This window comes from Acinonyx jubatus, chromosome C1 (assembly GCF_027475565.1).
Source record: "Acinonyx jubatus isolate Ajub_Pintada_27869175 chromosome C1, VMU_Ajub_asm_v1.0, whole genome shotgun sequence".
In the NCBI taxonomy this organism is placed as follows: Eukaryota; Metazoa; Chordata; class Mammalia; order Carnivora; family Felidae; genus Acinonyx; species Acinonyx jubatus.
In genome coordinates, this window is record NC_069381.1 from 44,343,106 (window position 1) to 44,361,889 (window position 18,784).

General features: G+C 49.5%; 1 long non-coding RNA gene across 1 annotated transcript; it reads right to left on the minus strand.

The window, feature by feature from the left end:
• Positions 1-300: 300 nt before the first annotated feature.
• On the minus strand, positions 301-4,259 carry LOC128313871 (uncharacterized). The gene is made up of 2 exons (XR_008294898.1): positions 3,545-4,259; positions 301-864 (listed from the first exon to the last, which is right to left on the minus strand). It is a non-coding gene; the product is annotated as an uncharacterized LOC128313871 (long non-coding RNA).
• Between the last annotated feature and the right edge of the window lie 14,525 nt (positions 4,260-18,784).

Below are 18,784 nucleotides of genomic sequence, written 5' to 3' on the forward strand. Positions count from 1 at the left end.
CCAGCCCCTCCCCTGGAAAGGGGTGGGGACGCTGCCTTGCCCCTGTGCAGAGGTGGGATGAAGGTTAAGTGGGGAGTTGTTTTGCAATCTGCAAAATACATACAAATACACACTGGTCAGCTGTGATGTTCATCAAGAAAAAGAGTGATTCCAGATAGGAAAACATTATCAACAAATGAATCCGGCTTTGTATTTTATTTAAAAAATTCTCTAGGTTTCATTTGTTTTGTTTACTTGGCTGTCTACACCGCAGATTTCTTTGTATTCCTATAACATCAAAAACCAAAAACAATTTGGAAATGAGATAATAACCTAGTTAACTTTTATTTGTTTCTTTTTTTAACGTTTATTTATTTTTGAGACAGAGAGAGACAGAGCATGAACGGGGGAGGGTCAGAGAGAGAGGGAGACACAGAACCTGAAACAGGCTCCAGGCTCTGAGCTGTCAGCACAGAGCCCGACGCGGGGCTCGAACTCACGGACCGTGAGATCGTGACCTGAGCCGAAGCCGGCCGCTTCACCGACTGAGCCACCCAGGCGCCCCCCCCTAGTTGACTTTTAAAAAATCCCTTGACAATGGGTTCATGGAAATTTTCCTAGGCAGTTGGCTGATTTCTGGTGAAGACAGTCACTGATATGTCCAGTTAGCCCTGGGGACAAAAGGAAGATGGCTCAGACCACAGCCACCATCTCTGGCTGTTTCCAGGAGAACCTGAAACGCATCTCTGTATCTCTTCGTCAGAGCACTTTACAGAGTGCATTGATCATCTATGGATGGAGGTACATGGAACCAAGCTGGGTCTGCTGGCAGGGAGGAGGCGCTGGGCGGGGAAGCACGCTCTGTTCCTTCTTAGAGTGTCTTTCCTGGACATCAGAAGGTGGAAAAATGGCCCTTTCTGGTAAACACAGACGGCCTGGGAACACCCCTCAGTTTTTACTTTAAAAGGGCATAAAGTGAGCCGGACCTTCCCTCACACAAGGGGGAAGCACGCGCCCAGGGAGCTGGCTGCCCTCCTGGAGGGGCCTCCCCCTCCCGCCTCAGCCATCCCGCCTTCCCATGCCTCCTGCCAGCCCCACCGCACCTCTCCTCAGGACCCTGCCACCCCTGCCCTGCACAAGGCCCCATTTTCCCCTTTTTCTCCCCTCTCAGATGCGCCTCTACGTCGAGTCATTAAATAAATCTCTGCCAGCTTTGGTTTCTATACGAGAAAACCCTTATAATGCAACAGTCCTGCCGGCAGATCCTGGGGGTTCACGGGAGGCATCTGCATCGGGTGCTCACTGGTGCTGGGCCTGGGCAGCGCTCAGTACGGGCTGGGACCTAGAGCTTTTGTTCTTTGCCTCCTGCGTCATGAGGAGGGTGGTCCTTCATCCTTCCCGAACTTCTGAGTCTGCCTCTTTCTCCCTCCTCCATGTTTTCATGAATCCCTGTGTCTTGTCATTTGCTGTGTCATTTAATGTCACATCAACCTTTCCAGGAAGATCCCCGTATGAGTCGTCTGCAGCTGTGTAACAAAGCACCCTAAGACGTAGTGGCACAACGGAATAAGCAAGTACTGTTTCACCCAGTTTCTGAGGGCGAGGAAGCTGGGAGGGGCCTAGCTGGGTGGCTCCGGTTCAGGCTTCCTCATGAGGCTGCGGTCAAACACTTGGCTGGCACTGTGGTCATCTGGGCTGGTCATCCAAGCTCAAGCTTGCTCATAGGGCTGTTGGCAGAGGGTTTGATTCCTCCCATGTGGGCATCAGAAGAGGGCTGGTCATGACATAACTTCTGGCTTCCCCCACAGCAAGTGACGAGAGAGCGAGAGAGAGCGAGCGAGCGAGAGCACGAGCACAAAAGGGGAACCACAGTATCTTTTGGTAACCTGACCATGAAACTGACATATCATCACTCCTGCCATACTCTGGTGGTCACACAGACCAGCCCCGGTACTATGTGGGAGGGGACCACACAAGTGTGTGAACCCCAGGAGGTAGGGATCATTCACCTTAGAGACTGGCCACCATGGTCACCCAGGTAACAACTAGCAGTGATGGGCTTACGAAGGGAGTCTCCATTCTTTGCATTAAACACTGATTCCTGCTTCAAGAAGTCCGTCCTTTTTCATCATCTTCAGCCCCTTCTGCTTCTGGTCTCCTCAGGCCATGGGATGGCCGGCCTCCTTGGCTTGAAGATGCTTCATGTGCTTCCCGCACCTTGCGTCCCCTGCCCGCTCCACACTACTCTTACCCACCAATGCCACGGGCATCTCTTCACCACTTCGTGGCCAGACTTCTTGCCATGTGTCTGCCCCTGCTGGCCTCCACATCATCACCAATCTTTACCATCATCTCCCTGTCACCTGACTGCTCCCTCACTGAAGAAGTCAAAGAGTCGGCAGTCACCTCCCTCCTAATGAGCGACAGCTGTGGTCTTGGCGTGGACCTCCTCCTCCCTGACCTCTGCCGACCAGCAGTGTTGGCTGTGCTGGGCTCCTCCCTTGGCTTCCGGAGGAGGACACCTGGGTGTCCTCAAAGTTCACTGCTCTGTGGCTGGCTCATCTTCCTCCCGGCCCTGAACGTGGTTGAGATGGAGGCTCTGGGTTCTGTCCCTCAGCTCCTTTCCTTATTTGCTGCACCCTTAGCAGGGAAACTCTGTGTGTCCTTCTAGATGCGGTGAGGGCAACCTGTCACATCTTCTCCCTAACTATCTCTCTTACCAGCTCCTTCATTTCTAACCCCACAGCCTCTGTCTTATGGAAGCCTGTAATTCCACCCCCCTAGGTTTTTTCCTGCCCCACATCTTCATTGTCTCCGTCCCCAAGTCTGACCTCCCCATCCCGCCTGCACAGAAGCATGCTATGCTGACCACGTCACATCCTGGTTAATTTTTTTTTTTTTTTCCAGTAGTGCCCTGTCGAGCACAAAAGAAAATCTAACACCCTCGCAGGGAGTCCCAGGTCCTTGTGATCTAGCCCTTGCCTTCTTGCTCAGCGACATAATTCACCCTTCCTTCTCTCCCCTCTCGTTTTGCCTCCCGGAGAATGCATCGTTAATTGTACTGCCCTTCGGGGAGCCTGTGCTGGTCCGCCCGGCCTCAGGGTCCCCGGACCTGTGCCACGGGGCCCTCCCTGTTCTTCCTGGGAACCACGGAGGGGGCTTATCTCCTCCCTGCTTGGATCCTCCTCTGGAGTCCCCTTCCCATACACATTTCCAGCCCCTGGGACTGTCTGCCTCAGGGCTTTCTTAGGCTGCAGGGCATAGCCTTTGAGCAGCCTGGCCATTCCTGTCTCCAGGAAGCGGCCCAAAGGCAATGGAGGATGGGATTCGGTAGGTAAATACCCCGGCTCCCTCGTACCTTTGGTGGGGCAACTCTGAAATGTGTTCTCACACACACTCTCCCAGGAGTATCCGGTGGGATCAAGGCTCAGCTGAGCCCAGGAGTATTAGTTTCCTTTTCCTGTCTCACTCTCCCCATTCCCTCTGAATGCTTCTTGAGATTATCTCCTAAATGAACCACGTGCCCCTAGGTCCCCAACTCTGGGCTGCTGTAGCTTGTACTCACCTCCACAGCAACACTTCCCACGCTGAAAACCTCCAAAATGGCTGTGCACGAGACTGAGCATGCTGGTCCCAGTAAGGGCAGTAATGAAAAGACCCCATGCCCGGCAATGTGCCCAACAGACAGTTGGTAGTAAATAAGAGACGGGTTTTCCTAACACTGCTCTGATTGTGTTCCTTTGCCACTAAAACCTTCAGTGTTGTCTGGGACGTTAAGTCCCAGTTTCTCTGGTCCGGACATCTGTGATCTTTCACAATGTCCCCAGCCTGCAGTTTGTTTCTTAATGCAAGTTTTTGCTCACGTCAGTGTTTGTGCCTGGGCCGACCTGGAACTTTTGAAATACAGCAACTCTTCCAGGCCCAGCGAGTCACCCCGCCTTCTCCTGTGCCTGGCGTCCAAGGGTGGTACCTGTGCTCCCCAGGGACCCTGCTGAGCTTGCTCGAGCTCATGACTGGTGCTCAACCACCTTGGCCGGAAAGGAATCTTTCGGCAGAGATGGGCCAAAGGTTTCTGGCTGTGTCGCCCCTGGTTTTGTCCAATATAACTTTCCTTGCACCTCAAGAGGACAAAGGCCCTTTTAATTTTAAGTGCTTGGCATAGAGCCTGACTGAAGGGCCTCCTTGTCCATTCTCTTGGGGTAGGTTAGTACATTATTTTCCCTCCTACCATCTCATAGGCGACATGCCAGGCAGGGCACATTCAGACGCAGCCTTCCTGCGCTAGAATGAATCGTTCTGATTCCACCAGTGAATTATTCACAGAAGCATCAGAGTTGGAGATTACCTATACAGATTTAGGGAAGTATTTGTCTAAGTACCTACCCTGGCTAGCAACTGGTAAAATGTTCTACATTCAGATGCTTTTCAGAGCTACATATTTTATGATAACAAGGTAGAAGGAGATAGTTAAAAGCTTTGAGATTTCGGTAACATAAAAAAGTTTAATAAGTTTAAAAATCAGAAAAGCCTGGGGGCACCGGGTGGCTCAGTCAGTTAAGTGTCTGACTCGGGATTTCGTTTCAGATCATGATCTCACGGTTTGTGGGTTTGAGTCCCTCAATGGGCTTTGTGGGGGCAGTGTGGAACATGTTTGTGATTTTCTCTCTCTCTCTCTGCCCCTCCCCTGCTCCTTGCTTGTGCTCTCTTTCTCTGAAAATAAATAAACTTCAAAAAACTTAGAAAAGCCTCGATGCAAATCCCAAATGTAACTCTTTCTAGATGAGCACTTCTGGCTCAGCCACTCATCCCCATTTTACAAAAGCAGCAGCTGAGGTTTGGAGAGATGGCAATATCAGCACAGAATCTGCACATAGTAGGAGCACAATATTAATATATGTAAAAGTTTATGCAACTTGATCGCCTCTGAGCTTCAGCTCCCTCTTCTATAAAATAGGAATCTTGTGTAGTGTATATTACACGCGTGTATCACCTTTAACACTAAGCCTCCGTCTCCTCACCTATAAAATGGAAGGTTTTTTTTTTTTTATCCCTACTCTCCATATCCTTTGACCCTCACAAAATGTAAGATAAAGTCAGGGAAGCCCCTTTGCGGAGTGGTCTACCCTGTGATAATACCTATTGGACTCTAATCGTGGTATATGGGAAAGAACATAAGTTCTGAGTGCAGGAAGCCCTAGGCTCAAATCCTGGCTCTTCTACTTATTAATTGTGGGGAAATCAGTAATTCCAGAGCTTTGTTGACCCCTCATTTCCTCCCGTGTGAAATGGGGGTGGCTGTTTGCAGACTCACTGTGAGGAGTAAAGGGATCCGGAGTGGAAGAGAGCCTGCACATGGCAAGCCCTTTCCATTCACTGCCCCCCACCTGCTCTCACCCCGTGATGTTGGTGCTTTGCCCAGCACTTACGAGAACGGATGAGATGGATGTGTGAGTGAATTTTCCCTGGAGATGAGCATCGCAGTTTCTTCTCTAATTTTCAATTGGTAAATCACCATACCTTAACAAAGTGACAGTTACTGGTGGGCGGGGGTGAAGTAGAATTTAGATACTTAGACCTGTGCTCTGGGATCTCACAATGTAGTCAAGTCCTATCTCTATTCCCTGATTGTCCTGAAAAAGAATAACAGAAAAGCCTAATTTGTGGCTTATTCTCATTCCAGAGAGGAACAGTGGGTTCTTTCTCCAGCTGTCCCTGTTCTTAAGCAGGGAGGAGCCCGGGGACGTATTTCACAGCTAAGTCAAGAGCTTTTCTCCAAATTCAGACTCAAGCCCCGAGCGAAACGAATCACTGAATATCTTGCTCAGTTAAGACTATCATCTGCTCTCCTAATAAAGCTTCGCTTCAAAGAATGACTCATTTAGCCCTCAACTATCTATTTAGAACCTACTATATACCAAGTTCTGCTTTGGCAGTTTAGTGGAATAGAGCAGGCAGAGAGTGGTCACCAAAGCATGGTGGTGTGGTGGAAAGAGGCAGAGTTCCGGAGCTATGAAACCCAGGTTCTCCTCCTGGTATTGAATTTATTTTCCATGCAACCTTGGGCTAACCCATTTGAATCTGAAGCGTAATAAATCCCTATTTCATTGGATTGTTCTGGAGCATGTGGTATGCTGGCCAGGCATCCCAGTTTCAAACAGACCCGAGACAGAATTCCAGCTGGGCCACTGACTAGCATGTGGCCTTGGGTGAGTCGCTTTACTTCTTTGTGCCTCAGTTTCCTCACCTACAGAAGAGAAATAACAAGTCGCCTCTTGGGGCGCCTGGGTGGCTCAGTCGGTTAAGCATCCAGCTCTTGGTTTTGGTTGAGGTCACAATCTCATGGTTTGTGACTTTGGGCCCTGTGTCAGTCTCTGTGCTGACAGTACAGAGACTGCTTGGGATTTTCTCTCTTTCTCTGCCCTTCCCCTGCTCATGTTCTATCTCTCTCTCTTAAGTAAATAAAAATACAATAAAAATAAAAATAAAAAAATAACGTCATCTCTTAAAAGACCGTTGGGACGGTTCAGAGCTAAGAGTAGCAAGTGAAAACACTTTATGAAGTTCAAGGCAGGGAGAGGATTTTTCCAGGTCGAACTGGAACCCATTCTGAACCTCCTAGCTTTTCTCGAGCTTAATTCTTTCACTTACTGCTTGAAAAGACTGACCTGAAGCAGGATGCAGGAGACTAAGTCTTTGAACCTGTGCTTTTCCATTGTTTGCAAGAAAAATCCTTGGTTGCAAAAGCAAACTGACTTATTAAGGTGACTTCTGGCCTTCTGCTTTCCTTTGTCACAGGTCTACCCTCCTCGAGGTGGTAGCCACGGAGGGCTTTCTCTGCAAGCCTACAACTGGGCTTTGTTTGACCCGAGAGACCACGGTCTTCGCCTCTTCTAGAAGGCTCTTGCCTCTCCCAACGTTTGCTATCAGGTTATTTCGGGGAATGCATGTCTGTCGTGGGCGTGCCCTCTAGATGGGGACATAGTTGCAATTCTTTGGCTCGTCCTGCACATGCAGACAGGTCCACTAAATCCTGGCATTCTGAATTATGTGTCGTCTGGGGCCCAGGGGCCTTTCTGGGCAGGGTACTGTGAGTCACAAGTGGAAATTTAGAGTAGCTGGTGTCCTGGATCTCTGTGTCTCTATCCTACCCTGAGAGGGTGGAGGCCACTCTACGTCCTTGCAAAGATTTTCCTTAGGGCAGCATAGATCAGAGGTGCTCTGATGAAGCCCAGATCTGCACTGGAGTAGGGCCAATGGCAGAACCAGTGGCACGGTGATCCTTCCAGGGATCTGTTTGCTGCGGCTGATATGCGTGGGCTTTTTTAAGGGTGACTGGAAGGAGAAGGGAGTTTATGTGTGTCCCAGAGCCTGAAGGCAAAGGTATTGAGGAGGGTGGAAGGGGCAAGTGGGGCAGCTGTGTCCCTGCTGTCTGTTCAGCTGGGACGAGACAAGTAGACAGTAGGTATTTGTAAAGTGTAAAACTGAGATTTGATTCACCGATGCAATAGGCGGGGGGGTGGGGGGGGTAGGGGGGTATTTCTTGTCCCTAATGCCCTGTGATCATGAGCTTTCACGGCACCAATTTTATAGGGTCTTGCTGCCAGCTTCTCAGGCATGACACCCACTTGGGAGGTTGTAGCTCTTCTCTCTGGAAGCCTCGGATTCCCCGTTTGTAAAGTGGCGACGATGATAGTTTTTGCCTCAGATCGGTTTTTGCAGACCTTAGATGTCAAAATGGACATCGCTCAAAAACCCCAAACCCCTTGGAGTTTGTTAGAAATGTGGGTCTTCAGGCTTGTGGAAAGCCTGAGAGAGAGGGGTAACGGGGCAGTTATATCTGTCGGCTCCGGATCATGGGTGGAAAGACTGGCTGCCAGCGGGCCTCTTGGTTCAAAACAGAACATTCCTCCTTATTAGCAGACTCCGGAAGTGGTCCCTCCCATGAGTGTCCACTATGGTGCCAATCAATCAGTGAAGGTGCTAGCCTGTGAACACTCCCCAGGATGTCAGATTTGAAGTCTATTGGCGATGAATGGGCCATCGCACACATAGATAGGCTCTTCCATCCCATGGAGGCATGATCCCACAACTGGAGCTCTGAAACTAGCTCCCGTGTGTCTTAGAAATACTTGAGGAAGCAAAGGGTTTGCTTTCTTTCAGCTTTCGAAAGCCTCCTTGTGACACGTCTTTCCTTTTGAAAACAGAGGTTTGTTTTGAGTTCATAGAACCGTAAAACGTTGGACCTGGGTGGGGTGGTGGAGGACTTTGAGTTCATCGGATCCAATCCTTTGATGGTACACAAAAGGAAATTTGAGCCCAGAGCGGGGCAGGGGCTTACGTGAGGTTTCACAGGCACGTCATGTTGGGCTGCAAGGCCCACGGGATCTTCTCAGTGAAGATCCTATACCATGTCAAGAAGTGGGTCCAAACCCTTCTTTTACCCTTTAGGTGAAACCACCCCCTCCCAGACATGTAGGGTTTCTTGGGAACTATACATCAGTTTTGTTAGGAAGGGTGAGCAAGTGAGTGTCTGTGGCCTTGGGCTTTCTGATTCCGGTACCTTGTGACTCTAGTGGCCACTCTGGGGCCTGCTGCCACTGTCCACATCCTGCACTCAGCTCCTTCCACCGGGGTTTGGACTTAGATGACCCAGGAATGGGAGGAGAGTGGCTTGGGCACAGGATGCCAGGAGATATTTACTCTCTGGGTTGGCAATTGCGTGGCTCTGTGAATGTCTCCTTCAATTTGCACCTAAGGACTTGCCTCACCCCGGTGACTTGCCTCACCCCAGTGCTGGCCTTGACCTCATGGCCATTTGTGTCATGGCTTCTCCCACCTCTGAGGCCTTCTGCCCCTGGGACCTGCATGGCTCCCCTCACTGACCTCTGGACTCAAAGGTCGCTTCGAAGGGAACTTTCCCGAGGTAAGGCAGCTAAGCCCTTCACTTTCACTCCTTTGCTCAGCTTTATTTTCTACCTCGGGACTTCTCAATTCCCAACCGATTTGTCTCTTGTCTCCTCCACCCTCCTTCCAGCACCCCGCACATGCAGGAATGGAGCAGACCCTCAACACCTATCTGTTGGCTGGAACACCAAAAGGATAAATGGGAGACACCTGTCTTCCCTCTTCGAGATGTTATTTTTCCGTCCATGGGGCCCCTCTGGCCAAATCTTTGCTTCCACTGTCTCCATAGAATCTCCCCAAAATATTCAGCCGCCAAGTGCTTTGATGTACCTGGTCCCTAACGCATACGTCTCATTTAAAACACTGAGGCTCACCCAGTTTTTTATATAGAAAAAATTCGATAATCTCACAACCCACCACCTAGAGGCCAAATGTTTACTGAAGTCGTTCCCTGTACTCTGCACGTGTCTGCTAAAATCCCAGTGCAATGGTTATACCTGGTGGTTGATTTTTCTTCCGGACGAAGTGGGCACCCCTGTGTCACCCAGAGGTCCTCTGATAGGACAGGCAGATTCCTCATCACCCTCCTGCCCATTCGGAACCATCCAGGGCCCCTGACTATCTGTCAGGTAAGATGTGAACTCCTCAGTGGGACTCCCACCCGTCTACAAGACCTTATCCAGTCTGCCTTTCTATTCTTTTCTCTCCCTTGTACCTTAAAAATCTTTGCTCCAGACACACTGGTCTCCTCAGTATCCTTCCAAGACTTGGGTCTGCGGCTTTCACCCTTAGAAATCTCATCCAGTCCTACTGTTCCCCCCCCCCGCCCCCCCTGCCCCCGACTCCCCACGGCGATTCCTGGTTTCTGGGCCTAACTTCGGCTTGAATTTCAAATTGCTTCTTGGCATCTCTTTCCATGAGCCCTGCCAGCAGCTAAAATTCAACGCAGCTAAAATCTGCCTTTATCTCCCCTCTCCATATGCTCCTCCTCACTCTGCCCCCATTTCTTTTTTTTTTTTTTTTAAAGATTTTTAAAAAATGTTTATTTATTTTTGTGAGAGAGAGCAGCACGCACACAAGGGGGGGAGGGGCAGAGAGAGAGAGGGAGACACAGAATCCGAAGCAGGCTCCAGGCTCCGAGCTGTCGGCACAGCGCCCGACATGGGGCTCAAGCTCACGAACTGCGAGATCATGGCCTGAGCCGAAGTCAGACGCTTAGCCCACTGAGCCACCCAGGCACACCCACTCTGCCCCCATTTCTCTCTGGAGTCACAGTGTTGTCCTAGGCTCTCGGGTGTGAAATCGCAGAGTCTGAGGAGCTTCCCCTTTCCTGGCCAGCCATACCTAGGGAGTCACAACATCCTACCAATGCATCCTAATAATAGCTATTAATATCAACTAATCACAGATCCACTACATATGAAGAAGCTTTGGATGTATTATCTACCATCTCCAAAATAAGGCTGTGGGTCACTTAGGGTGCGGTGCACAAAGAGACCCAGGTATTCAGTGGTATAAACAAAGCACGTGTTTATGAATAGTCCAGAGGTGAGTGGCCCAGGGTGGGCGTGACTTCTCTGTTTTTCTAGGATGTCCAGGAACCCCTGCCGGTAAGGTCCGTCCGTCCCCGGCACGGTATGGCTTTGGGACTGCTCGGCTTGCTTCCATTTCCCAGCCCTCAGAACGAATGGAAGCGGTTCCCTGGCAAGTGGCTTAGCTCTCTTTAAGGAGCGACTGGGGAGCTGTTCGTTTCACTTCTGCTCCTGTCCTTGGTTCTGAGCCGAGTCGCATGACCGCCACCGCGGCAAAGGAGGCTGGGACGGGCAGCCCGCAGCTCGTGGCCGCGTGTGCCCAGCTAACGTGGGATGGGCTTCCGTCATCGAAAGGAAGACAAGGAGGGTGGACACCGGCGGGTATTGTTGCCTTCAGTTCAAAGAGAAGGAAACAGAGGCTTCGAACGCTGAGGAGACTCAACTGAGGTTCCAGAACTTTTCAGGACTGGCTCCTGGGTCTGCTTACTTGGAGAGTCTCTGCTACCCCGAAGGGGTAGCAGTAAATAGCACAGGTGAGTGACCACAAGGACAGGCTCTGGACAGGTGCCACAAAAGGAGAAGTCCTGAAGGAGGAAAGGAGGGGCCTGGTTGGATGGAGCAGAGGAAGAAGGGAGAAGGGATTATTCCTGCTAAGCAGGAGGGTCTGTATAGCATGGGTAGGGGTATGCATTTCAACTCAAGTCAGCAAACACCCCTCGAGTGGCTCTTCCGTGGAAGGCTGAGTTTCGAGGGAGATGCGGCGTTAACACCTGAGCAGAATGCTGCTGCAACCCTTCGTGTGTACGTTAGCTTCAGCTAAGAGCCAGCTGCCTCCCTGGGCCCTCACGCCAGGGCCCCCCATGACCTGGCTCCATCCTTGGCCTGGGGCCTTCTCTCTTCCTGTTGCCTCACCTGCACTGACTTGCCACGGCTGGGCCACTCGGGGCCCACCGCCTGTGTGCATGCCCGGAATGGTCTGTCCCCACCCTCTCCTGGGTAACAGCTCTTTGTACTTCATGACAGTTGGGGAGTTCCTTCTCCGGGAGGAGTCCCCTGCCCCTGCCCCTCCCCTCGCTGTTTGGGGGTTTCCTTCGTGCCCTGGGGCATTGCCGTCCCCTACCACAGCACTTAAACCACCGTGGCTAAGACGTCGGCTTGGCTCCTCACCAGAATACCCTCTGAAGAAGACCCACCGCGTTTTCACAGCACCTAGGACCGAACACAGAGGAAAAGTTGCCAGTCTCCCCTTAAGACCGCAGACTTCTTGAGGGTTGGCCCACGCTTGTTTTTTTTATCATTATTTTTTAACTCAGTAAACACAAAAATAATTCTTACAATCTGCAGGTCAGAGTCCAGGCTTTAGCCATTGTATTAGTTTGCTGGGGCTCCCATAACAAAAGCCCCAGACTGGTGTTTTAAACAACAAATTTATTTTCTCACAGTTCCGGAGGCTTGCAGTATGAGGTCAAAGTGTTGTAGGATTGTGTTTCGGAGGCCTCTCTCCCTGCCTCTCTAGATGGCCTTCTCGTCTCTGTGATCTATTTAATTTAATTTTAATTTTATTTTATAGAGAGAGAGCAAATGGGGGAGAGAGGCAGAGGGAGAGGAAGAGAATCCTAAGCAGGCTCTATGCTCAGCGTGGAGCCTGACACAGGCCTCAATCCCACGACCCTGGGATTATGATCTGAGCTGAAATCAACAGTCAGATGCTGAACCAACTGAGCCACCCGGGCACCCCTGTGTGTGTGTGTGTGTGTGTGTGTGTGTGTGTGTCCTAATCTCCTCTTCTTACTCTGACACCGGCCATATTGGATTAGAGCTCACTCATACAACCTCATTTTACCTTAATAACCTCTTTAAAGGCCCTGTCTCCGAATGCAGTCCCATTCTGAGGTGAAGGGGTTAGGACTTCAACATATGAATTTGGGGTCTACCATGCAGCGCCTGACTCTGGCATAAATCACGGCACAGAGAAGAGAGAAGAAGAAGTTCTGACTAGAAAGCACAGGAGGACATTCATGGGGAATGTTATCCGAGTCCTCAGGAAGGTGTGCTCCTCGAGGAGCAGCTATTCCTTTGTATTCTGTATGCCTAAAGCAGGGTACGACTTGCAGAATTCTGGGGCTCATACGACGGCCTAGAATAAACAAATGAACAGGAAAACGAATGAACTAGCACTTGATCTAACAATGCTGCTATTTGGATAGCTTCACTGCTAGCAGGGTGACTGCGCTTGGTGGTTTTCTTGGGCCCCCTTCTCCTCTCAGGGTCAGAGAGCAAGGCTCCACGTTTCTCGTTTGCCTGCAACAATGGCCATCGCGATCAAAACTTTCCAACCCAATTAAACATTTGGGTGGTTGGGACCCGCCCAAGGAAAACAAGAGTGCATTCAATCAAATCTTTTATTTGGAAAATGTTTTTCAGCTGACAGACTTGGGCCCCTGGACATTGGCTGGCTCTGGGATCCTGTTGCTAAAAGCCAGAGTGGAAATTTAGAAAAATACAACAGTTTAGGATTGAAACGGTCCACCCTCAACTGTGTTACCTCCTTTACAGTTTCTACAGGAGGCTTTGGCGTCCATGATTTGATTTGATGCTCAAAACAACTCGGTGAAGCGAGTAACAGGAAGGGGGGTGGGGCTTCAAGGTCTAGGTAGGTTCCAAATCCAGGGCTCCCACTCGCCAGTGGTGAGAACTCGGGAGAGTTGCCAAATGTCTTCACGATCTGATTTTTCTCCTTTGTGCACTGGAGATGATGATACCTACCTCTTCACGGAGGATTAACTGATTTCTGGCGTGAGAAAGAGCCTGGCACATTTCAGTCCCTCAAAAAATAGAGCAAAAGCTGAAACCAGAATTTGAATCCTGTTCTCCCTCTCCCTCCCCCCCCCCGCCCCTGTCTTTGAAATTTTTTTTCCTTCTTTCTATTTCATAAAATAGAATACAGTAAATATAACATAGAATTGTGGTGATTAAGTGAACAATGCGTGTATATAATAAGTGCTCAGTAAAGGTAGTCATGGCCATTCTCTTTCGACTCTGATACTTTGTTAAAAAAAAAAATCAGGGCACCTGGGTGGCTCAGTAAGTTAAGGGCCCGTCTGACTTGGGCTCAGGTCATGATCTCACAGTTTATGAGTTCGAGCGTCGGGCTCTGTGCTGACAGCTCAGAGCCCGGAGCCTGCTTCGGATTCTGTGTCTCCCTCTCGCTCTGCCCCTCCCCGACTTGCACTCGGTTTCTCTCTCTAAAATAAGTAAAGATTAAAAAACATTTTTAAGTGAGATCAGTAACTAGCTTTCTGCTGAATGTGTCACACTTTAAATCACCTTTGACCTTGAAAAACATCTTACAATTTCCAATTTAAAGAGAAATTGACAGAAGTGGGGAAATACCACCAGGCCAGGAGTGAAGAGCCCACGCTAGGGTTTGGTTCTCACACTTCCTTGCCAGGAGGCCTTAGAAAATCACTTTCCCTCTCTGGGCCTCTGGTTCCTCATCTCTGCCATGAGCAGAAGTTCCTAGGCACCCTCCACCCAAGAGTCTATGGTTTGTCCCGAAACCTTTTGCCCGAGCCCAGTAAAAATCCCTAGCACTTAAAAGGGGAAATTTAATCGGAATGTTTTCTGATTCATGTGCACTTAACCAAACAGAACCCTACTTTCTAAGAGCTCTTTGATGTGTAAGCTGCCTTAAGGAGATTTTTTTAAAGGGGCATTTTAAAAGTTTTTTTTCTTAGAAACAGGAAATCAGGTTTTGGCAAGAGGGAAAGAAATCCGAACACACCAAGGTTTGGGGGTGGGAGCAGTGGGTTTGTTTTCAGTGGGCAGGATCTGAGAGGGTAACCGAGATTGGCAAGAGGCGGCCTTGGCCACCCTGGAGCAGCCTCCCCAGGGTCTGCCAACTCGAAAGGCTGTGTGAACGTCTGGGGCGGTGGCAAGGGAGCCGTCCCTGAAGCTTTTCCCAAGCCTCTCAGGACCAGCTGAATGTTTACTTTTACCCTCAGCCCCACATCGGACTTCTTTCTCTCTTGCGATGTTTGGCAATCCCAATTGCCAAATACCTTGAATGATCTCTAAGGAAAATATTTTTCGCTAGCTGATCAGTTTTCTCTTCCAGAAAAAAAAGAAGGAGAAAAAAAAACAACAACCAGAGGAGCACACAGATGAGCGTGTGTGGCGGAGAGAGAGTTCCAGTTACCCCTTTGAAAGACTCCTAAAAGCTCCGTAAGCCAAGTGATTTTGCTAAGTAGTCATCAAATGGGCAACCAGGGTGGTGGGAGGAGGTTCCAGGTCAGCGTCCCGTCAGCTGGTCGGGGGGAGGGCTCGGAACAGGTCCCTTCACCTCCTCCTTCACACATCCACAAGATGGGGAAGTGAGGACTGTCAACAGTGTTGCTGAGGTCAGATGAAGTCTACTTTGAGCCCCCCGGTTGGGGTTCAACGAATGCCCCCTTTCCTACTTTACTGGCTTCAATGGATGGGCAGTGCTTTTGTTGAGGGACCAATTGGTCCCTTGTCCTTTTGCAAAGTATGGACATGGAAGGCCTTTGTTGACAGTCTTGGGCATTCCTTGGCTTCTAGATCCATCACCACCCAGATCTCTGCTCTCAGGTCCCCACGGCATTTTCCCTGAGTGGCTGCTGCCGGCATGGAGAGGTGGAGTGCCATGCAAAAGAGTGCTGGGCCAGGAGCCAGATGACCTGGCCTCCAGCTTCTCTTTCTTTTTCTTTTTAATTGTGGTTAAAAAACCACATAACGTAAAGTTTATTCTCTTAATTTTTAGGTGTGCAGTTTAGTAGTGTTAACTGTATCCACATTATTGTGTAACAGATCTCCAGAACTTTTCACCTTGTGAAACTGAAACTCAATACCCGTTGAATAGCTCCCCGTGCTCCCCTCCCCCCGGCCCCTGGCAAACATTCCTCTGCCTTCTGTTTCCATGATTTTGACTACTGCAGATACCCCATGTAAGTAGGATCATACAGTATTTGTCTTTTAGTGACCGGCTCATTTCACCCAGCATAGGGTCCTCAAGGGTCAACCAGGTTGGAGCACGTGACAGGATCTCCTTAATTTTCTGGGTGACTGTGTATTTACCACAGTGTATCCATTCGTCTGCGGATGGGTACTTGTGCTATGTCTACCTCGTGGCTATTGTGAATAATACTGCAGTGGATGTGGGTATGCCGGTATCTCTTCAAGAGCCTGCTCTCAGTTCCTTTGGATCTATAGCCAGAAGTGGAATTGTTGGATCATATAGCAATTCTGGTTCAGTTCGTTGAAGAACCTTCATACCGTCTTCCGCAGCATGCCATTTTTACATTCCCACCAGCAGTTCACAAGGATTCCGATTTCTCCGCATCCTTGTCAACACTTTGTTATTTTCTGGGGTTCGGTAGTGGCCATTCCGATGGGTGTCAGGTGATAGGCTCATTGCAGTTTTGATCTGCAGATGACTTAGCTTCTGCAGTGCTCTTGCCAGCTCTGTGACTTGATGGCCCAGTGACCCTGGTGTAATGTCTAGTTTCCCTGTCCCCGGGGGGCTTGTGGTAGGACCTTCTGGAACGATGGCCAGGATGCAGGCTGTGAGTGGGCAAGGTTCCCAAGTGTGTCAGCTTGGGCTGTCATAACAAAGTACCACAAAGTGGGTGGCTTAAACAACAGGCATGTATTGTCTCATGGTTTTGGAGGCTGGAAGTCTAAGAGCAGAGTGTTAGTAGGGTTTGTGTGACAGAGAATCTCTTCCGTGCCTCTCCCCTACTTTTTGAAGGTTTTCTGGCAATCTTTGGCATTCCTTGGCTTATAGACACATTACCCTGCTGTCTACTTTCATGTCCACGTGGCATTTTTGCTACGTGGGGGACCGTGTCCAAATTGCCCCTTTTTATAAAGACACCAGTCATATTGGATTAGGCCTGCCCAAATGACCCCATTTTAACCTCATTACTTCCGTAAAGACCCTACTTCCAAATAAGATCACATTTTAGTTACTGGAGGTTAGGACGTCAACCTATCATTTGGGGGGGACATAATTCAAGCCACAGTACCAGGTACGTCTGAGCTTGCGCGCAGAGGTTCCCTGACATGTCTAGGGGATGAAGGACTAAGAGTGATGTTGAGCAGGAAGCATGGAGAATGAGGACCCCAACTGGGAAATTCACATTCCTCGAGCTCTTCCCAGAGGCCAGCAGGGTCAAGGAAATGTCCAAGCCAGGCGAATGCTTGGATCTGGGAGCCAGAGTAAGATCCTGAGCAAAGTGAAAGGGGTTGGAGTACTTACGATTGTCCATGGTGGTGTTAGCGAGTTGACTGGGTGAGTTAGTCTGATTTAAAGGCACAGGGCGGTCTACAGCAGTAGGCCTTTTGTTAGCTGACACCAGCTTTCCAGGAAAGGGATCACAAGTGTCAGGCCAAGACAAACCTATTCCCAGCTTGCACTTACAGGCCGGTGCAAGCTGGGCACTGGCCAGGGAGGGACCGTGTGTTATGGAGTTTAGGGAAGGATCACAAACATTGAGGGCGTCACTGGAGTCCAAATCTTTATTGGGGTACAGCGTCCTTATGATTGCCTGAGTTACTCAGTTCTGCTTGACCACAGATCACCCATCTTTTTGTCTAGTGCTCATTTGGTCCAGGGCCACCCCATGACATCACATTGCCTAACTTGAACTCTAGCTGTGGATATAAAATATGTAGTGGATGCTGTAATGTGCCACCTAGATCCCCCTTCAGCAATGAATGACTTTGGGGTCAGCCGGAGCCTTTTCTGCAGCCTGGCTTTTCCTTCGCCCCCTCGCCCCATCCTGCATCGTTTCCTCCCTTCGACAGCTATAGATGGAGAGTGCCCTAGTAAACCTCCTGCGTGCATCTTTCCATCTCAGAGCCCACCTCCCAGGAAACCCCGCCTGCAGCATCGTTTCTTCCAAATAGGAGAGACCTGAATTTGAAGCCAAATATTCCAACCCCACAGAGAAAGGCCCTGGAAAAAAGAAATGACTGTAACTAGCACGTGATTGTAGTCAGGACATGCTTCTCTCATAAATTAAACACAGAAGGGACAGATCCAAGCTCTAACTTTCAAAGCCACATGCCTAGAGAACATCTTTTTGGCTTTGATTCAAGATCACGAAGACGAAGGGGATGGTATTGTAGTAGAAAAAATATCTAACTGCGTATTTGTTTGGAAATATTTTCTTAATCAGGGAAGTCTCTTTCACCAAAATGCATGCACACACGGGGCTGTACATCTGACAGGTGTGAAAAGCAAAGCCTCAGACGATGTTTTCTGCCCAGCCTGTGGCCACGCACAAAGAGATGGGTGTTCTTTGGCCCTGGTTCTGTGTAAATGCATCCCATCTGGTGTGAACTTCTCAGCACTTGGCCAGAGTCACTTTCTGAGAGAAGAGGAATTTAAGAGGGGCTTTTGCAAAGTCAGCAAGTAGAACCCCCAGCTGTTTGGAAGATGTTTTGGCAGTGCTGGGGGTATGGGCAGTAATAACTGGCTGGAGGTGGGGATGTGACTAGAGGGTTTCCCACCTGCAGAGTTGGGCAGATAGACCTGTGCTAACCTTTACTTACATCAAGATGAGATGGGTCTTTGCTTTACATTCAAATGCTTAGATACAGAGGCGTATGAGTTCACAGGCATCAACGCCATCAATATTTCTACGTGTTCCCAGGTTGATATCAGGCCTCGTGGGATTAGAGATCGCTGTTTCAGGGCTTCATGGAGCCTTAATTCTTGACAATGCCACTCAATGCTCCAAACCTTCCATGGTTGTACACTGGCTGTTTAAGGTCCCCTCACTTCAGGTGAAGTGACAGGTCTTCCACGATTGAAACCTGAGAAAACCTTCACTAGTATTTCTGTTCTCCTCCTTTCAGGTACGCGGAGTGACTGTTGTCCTTTCAGCCCCTTGACATTAGCCAAGGCCATGAAGTTTGATTTGGCCGATAAAACATGAGTAGAACTGACCTAAGTGATTTCTAGGTGAAAATGTTTCAGAACTAGAGATCCGTTCTCCGTGGTTCGTCTTACGAAAGAATGCATCGAAATGGAGGTGCCGTAAAATTGAAGAATCCTTGAATGTGAACGGACCCAGAAGAAAGCTGTCCTACGTAGGTGCTTGGGTTGACAAGGGAACTTGACGTGAACTGAACTTTGTGCTTGATCACTGAGATTTGGGGCTGAATATGGTAGCATAACTTAACTTATTGTGGCTGATAACAGAAGTCTTTCTCCTGTTCTAGCTTTACCTGTAGCTACTCCCCCCTCACTGGAAAGAACATGGATTTTGACATCAGAAGGCTTCCTCAGCTTTCACGTTTAGAGAGAGGAGACAAACACCATTCATCATACACGGTGGTTC